The sequence below is a fragment of the Rattus norvegicus genome, chromosome X, assembly GCF_036323735.1.
Source record: "Rattus norvegicus strain BN/NHsdMcwi chromosome X, GRCr8, whole genome shotgun sequence".
Lineage (NCBI taxonomy): Eukaryota > Metazoa > Chordata > Mammalia > Rodentia > Muridae > Rattus > Rattus norvegicus.
Genome location: NC_086039.1, coordinates 46,230,912 through 46,244,831, shown reverse-complemented (window position 1 = coordinate 46,244,831; position 13,920 = coordinate 46,230,912). Strand labels below are relative to the sequence as shown.

At 43.9% G+C, this 13,920-nt stretch overlaps 1 pseudogene; it reads left to right on the top strand.

Annotated features, from left to right (window-relative positions):
• Positions 1–3,780: 3,780 nt before the first annotated feature.
• LOC134484124 (prostaglandin E2 receptor EP2 subtype-like) lies at positions 3,781–13,848 on the top strand (annotated as a pseudogene).
• Positions 13,849–13,920: the final 72 nt, after the last annotated feature.

The following is a 13,920-nucleotide window of genomic DNA, read 5'->3' as shown; positions in this document are numbered from 1 at the left end:
CCAGTGTTAGCTTCTTCCATGATGTTCTTCTTTCCTTCACGTTTATCTTTGCCGTCTTTTTAAGAATGACCTACAGCAAGTAATTTGCCTTCCAAAGCCTCTGAGTTACAGATCCATAAAGGAAAACTATGAATTTTAGATTTCAAGTAATAAGTATTAGTCAGAGTTCTTCAAAGAAATAGAGCCAAATATATATCTCTCTCAGTATGTGTGTTCTGTGTACAGAGTCATATGATGCAATGTTTTTGTCAATAGTGTATTTCACACTCAAGCTACAAAATGCCTAGGAACAGCTTTCTCAGTCTGTATTTGTGCCCTTGATTTACATGTGCCTCTCTATGTGTACCTACTTGTAAAGCTAGTGTTATGTTTGAAAGAAGTCTCAAAACTGAAGAGCTCACAGTTGAGATTCTTGTCAGCCTCACAGCCTGAGAATCAAAAATGTCACTGAGAGATCAATCCCCCAAATCAAGCTAGGAATCAACCTTCATCTATATTCCTCATTCTATTCAGCTAGCAACTGGCCAGCGGTCTCTCTCTCTCTCTCTCTCTCTCTCTCTCTCTCTCTCTCTCTCTCTCTCTCTCTCTCTCTCTCTCTCTCTCTCTCTCTCTCTCTCTCTCTCTCTCTCTCACACACACACACACACACACACACACATGATCAGTTATATGCTTTAGTCAGGCACATGTAAATCAAGGGCACAAATACAGACTGAGAAAGCTGTTCCTAGGCATTTTGTAGCTTTAGTGTGGATGCTAAGCTCTTTAGGACACTCTTTCATATATAGTCAGACATACTGTTTAGTCAGCTCCTGGGAATCCCATGCCTGACCAAGTTGACATACAATTACTAATCACATATATTCCAAACACAATGGCCTCAAGAACAGGACATGAAAATTAGCAAAACTTTATGTCTCAATTCTAAAACTGATGGTATCAATATATTTTTTGTTAAGAAATCCTACACTGTGTATAAACTAAACTTGTACTGGGATGCTGATGCTACAATTAGAAGAGGGAAGAAGTCACTTTTGAGCTACAAAATGAGGATTTCAATTTACTAAGTCAACCAAATCGTCAAACTGTGGAAGTAGAAACAGAAAATAACCATCCAGTCATAGGTCTGAAACACAGAACACAATTGAACTGCTACCTCCCTCTGTCCAATACTGGAAACAAACAAATAAACAAACAAAAATGGTAACTTGAATATGTGGCAACTGAAAGCACACAGTCCAGAACTGTAAGTGGTAAGATATGAAGTCCTAAGAATTTTAAGACTCAGCTCTGGTCTCTTTCTTGTGACAAGTCCACCTTTAATAGGGATTACTCACAGAGACCAAAAGCCACCTGCCCCATAGACAAACTTCCCTGCACCTGAGATGAGGGGACTCCCTGATTAAATGTTTGCCCTAAACAAAGGTCTGTGGCTTCATACTGGCTGTCTCACATTACTAGGATGCATATCCTAGGGTTTGAGGGGTTGTCATTGAGGAAGTGATATAGACAGAGCTTGTTCACCAGAAACTAAACTGTCCACACACCTCTGTGACAAACCTCTCACAATGCACTATTGAGTTGGGGTAGAGACTAACAAGATAAAGGCAGAGGGGGTTGGAATGTGGATCTCAAATTTTCTCTGGTATCTATTAAAGTCATCAGAGTCTGGCCACCATGTACTCATGTAGTGAAGAGCTAGAGACAATTACATAGAAATAGTGCCACAGAGGCTTTTGCTATAAGGGGAACATGAAAACAGAAAGGGTATAAAACCATTTGGAAAGTAAACACAGTGGAAAGAGCATCAAAGCCTGCATGTCCTTCTCATTCCACCAACCACGTGGGATGAGATGGCACAAGATGGAGATGGCACTTTGGGTGGCAGCATTGAGGGTGCTACTGGCCTTCAGTTTTTGGCTTGAAAGAAAACTAGAACAGTTTCACACACACTCCACCCATGCTCTACAGAGTTTAGCAGTGGAGTGGATAGCTACTGCTGTGGGAAATGAGCCTATAGGCTTCACAAATAAGCTATAGTTGCCTTATTTTACTAGAAAACCCTCGGTCCTCCGGTCCCCAAGCCAGAAGGATGGTGAGCTAAGTTATCAGAAGCAAGATGTATTCCATAAATAATCTTTTCATTGCTTTTTCCTTTTATCAGACTCCTGTGCAAATCTTTCCAGGACAGTCTTTTTGTCCTGCATGAAATACGCTTTTTCTAGTAGATATCATTGCATACATTGTTTATCATGCTGGACATAGGAAATTTAGGAACATTGGTACAGTTTTAATACTCTGTAACTATGACAACAGATGATAAGCAACTATTTCTGTCAGCTCCATTGTGAAACTGGTCAGTTCACAACACACTCTCAGAATAAATCCTTCTGGTGGGCCCTCATGGTTGACTGACTGTGGAGAGATGAATGTGAACAAGCTATCAACAGTTTCTTCCAGACTGAGCTTCAGGAGAGAACACTTGAATGCAGTTTTTTTCCATCTGGGGCTACAAACATGACTGTAGAGGATTACAAGAATTATTCCTATATTTTTTTCTTAAGATTGCTTAAGCAAGTTGTTATTTGTTATAGTATTGACATAGAAAGACAAAATATTGATAACAAAATCAAAGCACTCCAACAACAGTCCACTCGGTGATGTACATGATTGCATTCCTTGGATGGAAAGGTTTGTTTTTCACTTCCTTCCTGTTTTTGTCCCTCCTTTGTTGGGTATCTTCCTGGAAAAGAAATATTCTTAAAGGAAAACAGCAACCTCCCTCATATTCTTACTTCAAGTTGTTTTGATGTCTTTGTCCCTCTGTCCTTAACTTCTTGCAGGGATGGACTTGTAGGACTCGATCAGCCCTACATCCTGGAGGTCCCACTCATGAAAACACGGAGATGGAAATATATGCGATAAGCAAGAGGTTTAATAAATCCAGTACACTGGGGTGACCCTGTACCTGGGACACAGGTGACCCGGAAGAACAAAGTCTCACACCCTTTACACTGTTTCAAGGTATAGGCTTTAGGTTACAGCATGAGTTGGTTATTTCTCATTGGTGGGGCCTATTGTGTTTTTAATTCTTTGCTGTTTATTGTCCTTTGAATTCCCTGGAGGCCCGGGATGGAGAAATATCTTTGGCATGCAGAGGGGGTGGTGAAGGACCCCTGCTAAAGGTGGCTATCTCATTTACTGGAACAGGGTGTTATCCTAAATTCCACCTGGTGTTTGACTAAGGCAGCCTTTGTCCTTAAGTTTGAATCTTACACACTCTTAACTTCAGTTTGGTGAGTTAGTTTGCTTTCCTGTTACTCCAGATTTATTATTCTGTGCTGATTCCCAACCTTCTGCTAGGGCTAAAGACTTCAGAGCTGAAGCAGAGGGCACTGGTTCCACTCCGTCCTGCCTGGGCCCCTGCAACAGCTCTCAGGCAAACTAAATTGCTTGTCCTGATGATACTACTGAACCTGACTTGGGAAGGCTATAGGAGGAATAGCTGCTCCTCCATGCTCTAGCAAACAGCCTTGGCTATGGCAGGTGAGGCACAAGAAAATAGAGGGTAATAGGATGTTGTAGAAAAGAGGTCACCATGCACACCAGCAGAAAACCTAAGCAAGATTGCACTTGGTGAGAATTGGGGGCTGGAAGGGAGCTCTGGATTTCAGTCACTCTCATTTCCATACTGTGCCTTGGAGCACGGGGGCCCCAAGACCCTCCTACATTCTGATACCTGCCTGGAGGAGAGATCATCTCTCCTCCACACCCTAGACCATGGGCAATTCTTTCAATGACTCTAGTCAAGTGTAAGATTACAACAGTCCTCAGTGGTTCTACTCAGACAAGAGAGCGCCATCAGCTCAGCGTTGTTCTCTGCAGAGGGCTCTGGAAAACCTCACTCGCACTTGTTCCACATGCTGGTAACAGAACTGGTGCTTGCCAACCTGCTGGGGACCTGCCTTATCAGCATGGTGGTGGTGGCTTCTTATTTGAGAAACAAGACCCTGGTGGCCCTGGCGCCTGAGAGTCTCACTCATGCCTATTTCCCCTTTGCTACAACCTTCTTTAGTTTGGCCATAATGCTCATACTCTTTGCCATGGCCCTGGAACACTACCTCTCCATCAGGCACCCTTTTGCAAGCTATGCTTCTCACACTGCAGGGGCTTGGCAATGCTGCCTGTTCATCTATGGGGTCTCCTTGCTCTTTTGTTCCCTGACAATGTTCAAATACAAGGGTATGTCCAGTATTGTCCAGGATAAATCCAGACTCCCTAGCAAGCAGAGTAGAGTCAAAAATGAAGATTAACCAGTTCAGTGACTCTGTTCCAGGAACTTGACTGACCACAGAACTGATGATTACTCCAGCCAGTTCAGTGACTCTGTTCCAGGAACTGGCTGACCACAAAAATTGGATTAAAATCTTGAGAACAGTGTTGAGAAACAAGGAGTTTCCCCTTGTGATTTTTCACTGGTATTCTCGACATTTTCCAATGACGCCCTCCGTATCCCCTTGGGTTGCGGTTTCTTTCTTTAAACACCCCTTCTTCCAGCTACTCGGGGTTGAACTCCTCTACCCCTGCGTGGGATATGAGTCTCAGCCCCAGCATGCTGATTCCTGTCAATAAACCTCATGTGACTATAGCAAGGACGGTCTCTCGTGAGTTCTTGGGGGGTCGCAACATCCTGAGCCTTGAGTGAGGGTCCCCCTGCTTTGGGGGTCTTTCATTTGGGGGCTCGTCCTGAATCGGCGACCACACTCATCTCCTAAGACCCACTTGGAGGTGAGATATTGTCTGTGTCTTTGTATTTCTGTGCTGGCTGAATTCTGATTCTGTACTTTCAGTTTTGCAGTCACTCACATCTCAGGAAGAAATGGTGGATGTAAGTCTTGGGAGGAAATTCAGAGTGTGATCGGTAGAAGTGCCAGAAGATCATCGACTGCTGCCTTGGGAGATGTCCCAGGAGGTCAGGAGGGACCCCAGGGACACCTGGGAGATTCCTGTCTGGGTGCTGGTGAGGATACGGTAGTTCTCCTGGATTGGAAAAACTATACACCCTCCCAGCTGTCTGTATTTCTGGAGTGGTTTTGTCTGTCTAGGTGGAGATGGACATCCATTAGCCTGTGTCTGTGTGTGCCAGGTTCGGAGGTATGCTCGAGCAAAGTTTGTGTTTTGTGTTTTGTGTTCTGTGTTACTTTCTGTCTTGAGCTTTACCGGTTTGTTTCTGGGGCCTGGAGAGAGGTTGGAGCCCCCTCATTGGTCACTGTGGGTCCTGTGAGGGGCTTACAGCTGTGATGAGCAGACATGCTGGACGTCACAGGCCACAGCCCTGGAAGACAGTCCAGGAGGAGAAGGTTCATAGGGGACACCCTAGAATGCTGTTGGAAGGAGGAATGATGTGGAATCAACTCCCCTTCATCTGTCTCTGGCTGGGAAGGAGGAGAGAAGTGGAATCCGTTCCCCTTCATCTGTCTTTGGTGAGCTCACAGAAGCTCCCATCTGAATCAGTTCAGTTTTATGGTGATCTCGCAGCATCCACTTGTGTTTTGTTTTTGTGCGCACTTCTGTTTTTGTCTGTTAATCTTTTGATTGTCTTTCTGTGTGACAAACAGATGATGGGAACAGTTACTGTTGGACTGAAGTTAGAACAAGGGCTCACAATCTATCTGTGGAGGTAGAAAGATCTAAGTGGCAGACCTTAGAGCAGGTGAGACGAGTTGAGAGTAAGGTTTTTCAACAGGGACCTTCTGGCCAACCCAACCAGATTGCCTACATCCTGGTTTGGGAAGATCTGATTCTCTCTCCCCCTCTGTGGGTTCGGCACTTTGTTTCACTCTCAGGAATCCACAAGATTGAGGTCTTGGCCCTTCGCAGAACATCTGGAGATGAAATGCGCAACAAGATGGATAAGCCTGATAAAAAGAAGATCTACCCGCACCTCCAGTCTGACCTGCTTCTCTTGGGTCCCCCACCTCCTTACCCTCCCACATTTGCTCCCCAGCCAGCTGTGATGCCCCAGGCAGGGCCTGCTAATGCCCCACCTTCCTCCTTGGCCCCAGTTGAGACTGTTATGGAAGTGGAAGTAGAAGGGGGCGGCCTTGGGTACACCATCGGGCAGGGAAACTAGACACCACTTCCATGCTACCCCTTGTTTAGCTGTGTGACTGAATGCTATTTGTCCTCTTTGAAGGACTACTATTTTCTGGACTCACTTCTTTTATTCTCACCAGCCCACTTGAGATGCTTGTTAGTAGCTGTTACAGGTCCTCTTTACTACTGAGGAAATACAGAATCCTACTAGAGCCCAGAAAGAATGTTCCAGACTCAGATGGAAGGCCCTCACTCCTGCCTGTGGACTTCAATATGCCTGATGGTAGGGAGCGCCAGGTCTATTGCCAGGCTCCAATGGTGGGTCTCCCAGGGGCTGGAAAACGCCCCACCAATTTGGCTAAGGTAAGGGAAATGCTCTAGGGGCAGACAGAATCCCCCTCAGAGTTCTTGGAACGTTTGATGGAGGCTTTCCGTCAGTTCATGCCCTATGATCCTACAGCAAAAAAAAAAAAAAAAAAACACAAGGCCCCATTACTGTGGCCTTCATAGACCAGTTAGCTAAATATATAAAGAGAAAGATAAACTTGAGGGGTTAAGCTAAGTTGCTAAGAGAGTTAGTCTGAGTTGCAGAGAATGTAAGGTTGAAGTGTAGTTCAGGGTGAAAAAGAAAGAAGGCAAAAAGGGCAAGAAGCTAGGAAAGAAAAGACACAGAAAGAAGAAGAAGCTAGAAAGCTAAAAGACAGGAGAGGAACTTATACTGGCCACAGTAGTTAGAGAGACTAGGAAAACAGTACCTGGCAACAGAAGAGAATTCCTGGCTAAAGATCAGTGTGCCTATTGTAAGGAAAAAGGGCACTGGGTCAGAGACTGCCCCAGGATAGAGGGGAAGTCCACCCAGTGTTTTGTGGATACAGGGGCCCAATACTCTGTGCTCCTATGCCCAAGTGGTCCATTGTCCATCAAAAGACTTTGAGTACAGGAAGCTACCGGCAACAAACAATATTCATGGAATACCCAAAGAACAGTGGACCTTGGTGTGGGCCAGGTAACCCACTATTTCATGGTCATTCCTGACTGCCCCTATCCCTTGCTCATGAGAAATTTGCTCTCCAAAATGGCTTGCGTGGGCTGAAATGGCTGGATGAGGTCATGTGTATGCATATCTGCAGACTGTGTATGTGGAGCTTAAGACCCAGGCTGACCCTGTCTCAGTGCACTGGTACCTGATGCTGAGAGATGTGTGGCTTAGTGCCATTCTGCCTGGAACATACTGCTCCTGCCAGTTGGGCACTAACAATTATCACCCAATCCAGGACTTAAACTATGGTAGAGTGGCTGATTTCTGCACTACTGAGCTTAAATCTTACACTTTGAGCTCTTTGCCACCTTCTAGATTTTGGCACACCATTTTAGATTTAAAAGGTACTTTCTTCTGCCTGAGCTGGGTACCCCAAAGTCAAAACTGCTTTGCCTTTGAATGGAATGTCCCAGAGGATGGGACCACTGGTCAGCTGACATGGACTAGATTCTCCATCGGTTGGGGGCAATCTGGTCACCTTGCTGCCCAATCCTGACCTGGAGCCACCACAGCATGAGTGTCATGTACTGGCAGAAGCCCATGGGTGAGGAAAGACCTCTGCCACTGACTGATCGACCCCTGCTGAAAGCAGAGGCTACCTTTTCTACAGACAGGAATAGTTCTCTTCATGAATGTCAGAGATGAGTGGGTGCTGCTATGGTGAACAACACAAATGTCATCTGGGATGGACAAACTTCTATCCCCCAGCACATCAGTGCAGATGCCTTTGCCATCTCTTAGATGCCCTGATGAAGCCAGCAACTGTGAATATTATTCATTGCCCAGGACATCAGGAGGGAAGAGATTCAGTGGCATGGGGCAATAACAAAGCAGATCAAGTGGCTCAAGAAATGGCTATGCAGGACCCTATCCTGGTTGGAGGCCTGCAAGAGACAGCCACTGAGAACTGGAATTGGACTAAGGGATGCCCTCACTTAGAATGTACAACAGAAGAAAAGGCCCAAATTGCTTAGAAGAGGAAGGACAATGGCACACGTGAGGGGAAAACTATACTCCCCAGAGAACAAACAAAAGACTCACGTTGCCAAATACACAAATGGACTCATTTAGGGGATAAGAAGATTATCCAAGTAGTTAAGGTATATGTAATAGAGACAGTAGAAAAAGTGTAAGGTATGTCAGAAAGTGAATGCTTAGCAAACAAACAGGGCAAAGAGACCTAAAGAGTTTAGTGGGAAGTTGAAGTGAACTTCACTGAGATAAAACCAGGAAAATATGGTTACAAGTATCTCCTAGTACTTATAGATACCTTTTCAGGAATAGATAGAAGCTTTCCCCACCAAGCAAAAGATGGCCTTGGTAATCATCAAGAAGATACTAGAAGAAATCTTACCCCGCTTTGGAGTGCCCAAGGAAATTGGATCAGACAACGGCCCTGCTTTCATTGCCAAGGTAAGCCATGGTATTGCCAGGAACTTAGAGGTCGATTGGAAATTACATTGCATCTATAGACCTCAAAGCTCAGTACAGGGAGAAAGAATGAATAGAACTCTAAGAGACCCTGACCAAATTGACCATGGAGACTGGTGCGGATTGGGTGGCACTCCTCTCTTGCTTTCTTCAGAGCAAAATGATATCCCTTCTAGATTCAGTTTTACCCACTTTGAGATCTTATATGGGGCTTCGGCTCCTCTTACTGTATTAGATGATGTTATTGAACCAATATGTCATAGTAATAATGATTTGTATGCCAGGCTAAAAGACCTATAGGTGATAAAGAAAGAAGTCTGATTACAGCTGCCAGCAGCCTATGCCCCGTTGACCTCTGAGACATCTCACCAGTTCCAGGTCGGAGACTTGGTCTATATACGATGACACTGAGCCCAGACACTGGAGCCTCGCTGGAAAGGACCAAACCTGGTGCTGCTGACTATCCCGACATCCGTTAAGTCTCAGCCCTCACCAGCCAAGTACTAGCTGTTAGGACTGGGAGTTCAGACCTAGAGGGACACTCAGATCTTCAAAAAGCTCCCTGGATCTGCATGTCAGATAAGTGGGTACATCAGAGATGTGACTGGGGGTTTGCTGTAATGCCCACTTGAGGAATGTGCTTTGGAAACAAGCATTTTATTCTTGCTCTGGGTTCCATGGAGATAGGTCCCCCAATCGTAAGTGTGGGGTAGGCTTGATTTCTATTGCACATGATGTACCATACCCTTACTATGAAGGCATTGCATATGTTAGTACTCCTAACACTTCTTGGGCCTGTGCCACAAGGATCACAATCTGTATAAGTTTAGAAGTTCTAAAAGGTAGTTATGAGTTTTGTGTGTTGGTTCAGATAGTGTCCAGATTGGAATCCTGATGCTAAAAACATAGTAAGACACAAAAGAGAGTTGGGAATTACTCTGGCAATTATCTTAGGGCTGAGTTTAGGTGCTACGGGGGCAGCTACTGGACATCTGCTATTGCCCTGCAACACAAGTCTTATGGGAAATAGAGAGCTGCCATTGACTTAGATATAGAAAGAGTAAAAAAGACTTTTTAGCTGAATTCCAAGAATCCCTAACCTCCTTCTCAGAGGTAGTCCTTCAGAATAGGAGAAGATTAGACCTGATATTCCTTAAGAAGGAGGTCTGTGTGCTACACTAAAAGAAGAATGTTGCTTTTATGTAGACCATTCAGGAGTAATTAAAGACTCCATGAGTAAATTTAGAGAAAGGTTAGACAAAAGACAGAGAGACAGAGAAGTGCATCAGGGATGGTTGGATGGTTTGAGAGCTGGTTTAGTAGATCTCCTTGAATGACTACTCTGATATCTTCCCTTATGGGACCCTTCTTGAATTGGCTTCTGCTTCTGATTATAGGTCCGTGTGTATTAAATAATCTAGTTACCTTTATTAGAGAAAGAGTGAGTGCTGTTCAGATTTTGATGTTACACCAGCAATATCATGCTTTACAAGGTAAAAAAAATCAATACTATGAAGATACTGAAATCTAGTTCTATGATTAGAACTAGGTACTAGAAGAAGTGGGGAGATGAAAGACCAGGATAAATCCAGACCCCCTAGCAAACAGTGTAGAGCCCAAAATGTAGGTTAGCAAGTTTAGTGACTCTATTCCAGGAACCTGACTGACCACAGAACTGATAATTATAGCAGCTGGTTCAGTGACTCTGTTCCAGGAACTGGCTGACCACAAAAGTTAGATTAAAATCTTGAAAATCATCTTGAGAAACAGGGAGTTTCCCCTTGTGATTTTTCACTGGTATTCTTGACATTTTCCAATGACGCCCTCCCAACCCCCTTTGGGTTGCAGTTTCTTCCTTTAAATACCCCTTCTCCCAGCTACTCGGGGTTGAACTCCTCTACCCCTGCGTGGGATATGAGTCTCGGCCCCAGCATGCTGTTTCCTCTCAATAAATCTTGTATGATTACAGCAAGAACGGTCTCTCATGAGTTCTTGGGGGGTCAGGTCATCCCGAGACTTGTGTGAGGGTCTCCCCACTTTGGGAATTTTTCACTGGGACGTGGTTCTTTATCTAGCACAAGAGGACTGCCTACCTTCAGCAGTACACAAAGGTGCTCCTGCTGCTCATCGTGGCTGTGCTTGCCTGCAACATCAGCATCATCCTCAACCTTATTCGCATGCACCGTTGGAGCAGAAGAAGCCACTGCAGATTGTCTGCCAGTAGCCTGAGAGGTCCTAGGTCTCACTGGAGAAGAGAAAGGACTTCGGTGGCAGAGGAGATGGACCACCTTATTCTCCTGGCCATTTTGACCAACACCTTCGCCATATGCTCCCTGCCTTTCACAGTAAGTCACATTTGTTTCCATGCCCAGCATCCTGCACCCTGTTAAAACTCTTCTCACACCACCCTTTCCTCCTCCAGGCACACACTGACAGCCTGGCTGGTAAATGCCCTCAGGGACAAAAGGTTATTGCCTTCCCCTTTCCTTTTCACCTTACCCACTTCCTTCCTTTTTGTCTTTGCACATGAATGTTTCTACCTTAGCACTTTTTAAAATACTTTTGTTTTTCTTGGATATTTTATATATTTACATTTCAAATGTTATCACCTTTTCCCTCTCTCCCATACCTCCACCCTGTTATCCCTTCTTCTATAAGGATGCTCCCACTCCAACCCACCCACTCCAACCTAAGCGCCCTGGAATTACCCTACATTGGGGAAACAAGCCTTCACAGGACCAAGGGTTTTTCTCTTATTAATGCTGGACAATGCTATCCTCTGTCACATATGTGGCTAGAGTCATGGGTCCCTCCATGTGTACTCATTGGTTGGTGGTTTAGTCCTTGGAAACTCTGCAAGGGTTTGGTTAGTTGATACTGCTGTTTTTGCTATGGTGTTGCAAACCCCTCAGTACCCTCTCTCTTTTCTCTAACTCCTCTATTGGAATCCCCTTGTTCAGTCCAATGTTTAGCTACAACCATCTTCATCTGTATCAGTAGCGCTCTGGCAGAACCTCTCAGTAGACACCCATATCTGGCTCCTGTCAGCAAGCACTTCTTGGCACTTTTAAGGACATTCTACATGGTCCCTTCTTTGGGTTGGCAACTGAACGGGGAGTCCCTTCCAAGATAGGACTCTTGTCATTGTTATAAACTGACCCCTGGGGTCCACTTTGCTATCCTTGAAGTCCAGTCCCTTAGTGCATTCCTTTGTCCCTAGTAAAATGTAGTTGTCAACCCACAGCATTCAGAGGGTACTTGAAGTTTACAGCTTCTTTCACTTGCCTTTAGGAACAACAAGTTACAAAATACTCTCTTGACATCACTGTCAGGAGCACACATACATGCTCCTCCTTCTGTAGCTGTGTGCTTCGGGAGCACAAAGATCAATCCAGTAACTGCTGGAACATCTCAGGGATGAGGGAAAAGCTGCTTGGGGAACTGAGGCAGGGCCAAGATAGAAACATGGGTGTTGTCAATGCAGCATTGACAGTGAATTCTGAAATGACTCTTGAGCTTCTGAGTTAATGAAAAAGTTGTAAACTTCTGGTCTCTCATGAAGAGCCATGGAAGCGGGACATGGGAAAGGATGACATGAATACCTGCTAGTCAAAGATCTGACTTGTAGAAGCCGTAGATGTAGAATGAGGGAACCAAGCAGACAAAAGCCATCTTAGAAAACATCAGGTGACTAGGATTCCCTCCTCATTCGCTGGGGAGCTCCACAAGAATTTGCTGAGTAAGCACCCTATTCAAGAAGTGTTGCAACCACAGTAGGGGTAGGACTCTCCATCACCCCTTCTGCAGTGCCAAAGATATTTCCCTGTCAGGAGCCACCTCCCTGATGGAGCTTGAATGTATGTCATGTACTTACTTGCCCACAGATTTAAAGGTCAATATGATTAGCCAATAAGTTTAAACTGTAACTTTGCTGATGTAATTTGTACCCCTAAAAGGTATGAAAAGGAGGAGGGCAGCAATGGGGGGAGGATGAGGAGGGGAACACCCATAAAGAAGGGTTAGGGGGATGTTAGCCCGGAAACTGGGAAAGGGAATAACACTCGAAATGTAAATAAGAAATACTCAAGTTAATAAAAAAAATTAAAAAAAAAAGGTATAAAAAGGGTGTGCCTTTTTTCTTGGGCATTGCCTCTGCCCCGACTGCAGAATGACATCAGTGCACTGGATCAGTAAACCTCTTGTTTATTATATTGATCTCCTTCTCTGTGTCTCTGTGAATGGGACATCCCGAATGTAGGACTTGGAGGGCTTTTCTCGAGTCTAACAGTGAGGAACCTATCTTAGTTCACTGATAGAAGACTAAGTGCAGAACACTGTGCCTGACATTTTTTGGACAATGTAGAGTTGGAAACAATAGTGATATTGTCCAGTGGTCCCAAGTTTGATAAGTGGTACATTGACCACTGGATACAGATGTCCCATTAGTAAATAAATATCTTAGTCCCGTTTTTGAGTTAAGTATAATATGGTTTTTTTTCTGATGATTTACCAGCCTGTTAAGTTAAAATACTTAAGTTACGTGGCCTTATTTATTTTTAGTAACAGAGTTAGACATTTATTTTGGCTTATGGATTATATTTTAAAAATTATTAATCCACTATTCGTAGGAACAGAAGGAGTTCGGGAAACCCAGTCAGTAGGATAGTCACTGTATTAGAATTAAGCATGTTGGGTGATATTCATACTTTTTCTTTTCATTTCATCATTTATTTAGATGTTGAAGCTCTCATACTAGGTTTTTACAAGCTGGTGAACACTGACAACCTTTTTCTCCCATAGAACTATAACCACACATTCCTAGACCATATAAATATATGGTTGGGCTAACATTAATACACATACACAACCATTTTATTGAGTATATAATAAAACAAATGATCAAGTGTCCAATTATTAAGTTACATACTCAAAAGTCGTATGAAATATCTCTCCTCAGTTCATTAGTAGATTCCCCCTTTTTCTTCTTTGCAGCAGATTTGGAAGAGAAGGAAAAATCCATAATTCAAACAAATTGGAAAACTTCTGATGGATATGGAAAATACAAGAATTCCAGAAATTTTGATTAAGAATTGGTTAGCTACAGCAATGTAGCTACATGAAAACATATCTCTATGTATTAAAAATATTTACTCAATTAAAGAGCATATTCTACATGTTTTACACAAGACAAAGGCAACATATTACTAAAAATATTTAATAGCCTCCTCTCCTTTCTTTTTCAGGCCATCCCTGTAGGTTGTACCTCTGAGTGCAAACATTAAATTGACTATAAGGCATATAAGATTTGTGCTTCTGTAACAAAGTTGATTTTCCCAAACAGGACAAAATAAGAG